The sequence below is a fragment of the Phalangium opilio genome, unplaced genomic scaffold (genome assembly GCF_054372755.1).
Source record: "Phalangium opilio isolate 3A_F unplaced genomic scaffold, DU_Popi_V2 ptg000002l_1, whole genome shotgun sequence".
NCBI classification, from domain to species: Eukaryota; Metazoa; Arthropoda; class Arachnida; order Opiliones; family Phalangiidae; genus Phalangium; species Phalangium opilio.
Genome location: NW_028324144.1, coordinates 8,394,892 through 8,396,853, shown reverse-complemented (window position 1 = coordinate 8,396,853; position 1,962 = coordinate 8,394,892). Strand labels below are relative to the sequence as shown.

General features: G+C 33.5%; 1 long non-coding RNA gene across 1 annotated transcript; it reads right to left on the bottom strand.

Moving 5' to 3' along the window:
* On the bottom strand, window positions 1–1,255 carry LOC149718630 (uncharacterized). Its single transcript, XR_016372360.1, has 2 exons — window positions 976–1,255; window positions 1–236 (listed from the first exon to the last, which is right to left on the bottom strand). It is a non-coding gene; the product is annotated as an uncharacterized LOC149718630 (long non-coding RNA).
* Window positions 1,256–1,962: the final 707 nt, after the last annotated feature.

The window sequence follows — 1,962 nt, the reverse complement described above, 5'->3', positions numbered from 1 at the left end:
TTAAAGGTTATCAAGTTCAATTTTTATTAACAATTTAAATTAATATATTTGAAAACATTAACAAACTTTTATAGTGTCTTTGAAAATATTATTAATCTTATATTGTGTTTTTGAAAATATTAACAATCTGGTATAGTTCATGAGATAATTAACAATTAATTTTTTTCCTTTATAACATTTAAATACTTCGCAGAATATTACGGAGCCACTGGTCAGTCCGGTGAGTTCAAAGGTGACTATAAAGAGAAAACGCTAGAGTTAAAATTGAAAAGCAACACTGAAAACCTGAGTTTTCAAAATGGTATATTTAGGATTAAAAATTAAAATTGAAAGACCATATTGATAAAAAAATTAAAATTCAGTTTCGGAAACCGCGTCTTTAAAACTCAATTAAAGGAACTGGCATTAAATTACCAATTAGTTAGTGTAGCCCAAATTTTGCTTGCCAGACATGTGTCGCACATTTGCAATAAGGAACAAACCCTTTGACATTCCAGGAGCGATATAATAAACGTTTAATGGATTTTTTTACCAATAAAACTCCGTCACCCCGAAATGATAATCCTTACTTATCCTTTAATTACTTATTGGATTGACCCTTAAAACACGTCGGACAAACAATAATTGGGTTACTCTAAACCGATCAAATCCTTTTAGTGAGAAAATACCTCCAATGTTCATTTGAAACTCAATAATTTTGTTAACATTTTAAGAGTCATTAACTTCCTGGAGTTTTGAAGTGGTGGTAAACAAATTTTTGAGAAAGCCTAATTGACCAGCTAGTGTTTTAACGAGTTTTCGAAATTAAATTTAAAATAAGTAAGTGAAATATTTTTATTTTTAAAAAAAGGCATTTTTCTGAAAGAATGGCTTATAACCTTACGGAAAGAAATATTTTTGAGGTAATTTATTAAGTAAGCCAAATCTGATTATTGACACTTTAAGAAGACAAGTGATTGTTTTGGATTTACCTACTTTGAGTTTTCGATCCTTTGTATTAAAGACATCCTGAAATCTGCTGCAACATTGATCGGTACTTGAGATGAGAAATACAGGCATATCAAGAAGAGATGAGACAGGAATGAGTGGCTGGAACGACTGCTGTTCGAAAACCCAAAAGGTGAAATCGGTAAAATCCACGATCGTTGATGTAGGCTGATCTATCGGGCTGGAAGCGCATCTGGCAGTTGAACGGCTGGTAATGGCAGGCAAGTCAATGATACCAGCGCACCAGTTTACGTGTTACCTGACTCTGTCGCTATGACCCGCCTCTTCATTCATAATCCCCCCCCCCGTCCGGGGACGGGGGTCAGGGACTTTGACACGAGCCTAGATTACTCTTTTCTCCATTCCTGCTTCTAAAATTGCATAAATAACTGGTTTTAATTTGAATATCGTGAAATTTGGCTCGGATTTTGCAGTTTCATCATGGATTTCATGAGTTTTCGATTTCATGATTTCGCTACTGATGTCGGATTTGCAAGATGGCAAAAATGTCATTATTTTTAATCCGGATTCCTGATATTGTTTTTGATTTCAGATTTATAAAGTTGGATTTCGTGAACAAGGATGCCCATTTCCGCACAATTTTCGAGAATCATAGCCCAATTCCGCACACCTTTTATGGCCCATTTCCGCACAGTTTGTACATTGAAAATTTAGTTCACCATTTTTACCCTAACCCATTTCCTCACAGTTTGCAAATAAAACATCTTTATTTTCTTGTTGATTAGGTTTGGTTCGGTCTCGGTTAGTGTTAGGTTCGGTTATACTACAATAGAGGGACATGCTATTAAACTTGTGATTTGGCAATTGCAATATCACTATCGATATCGAAAAATGTATTGATAGACCTAATCATAAAACCAAGTGTGATTTTGTAAAAAAAATACAAGTAAAAGAATCATTTTTTAATTCCGTTTGTTAAATCTGCATTAAAAATAAATTTATCGTTAAATAACA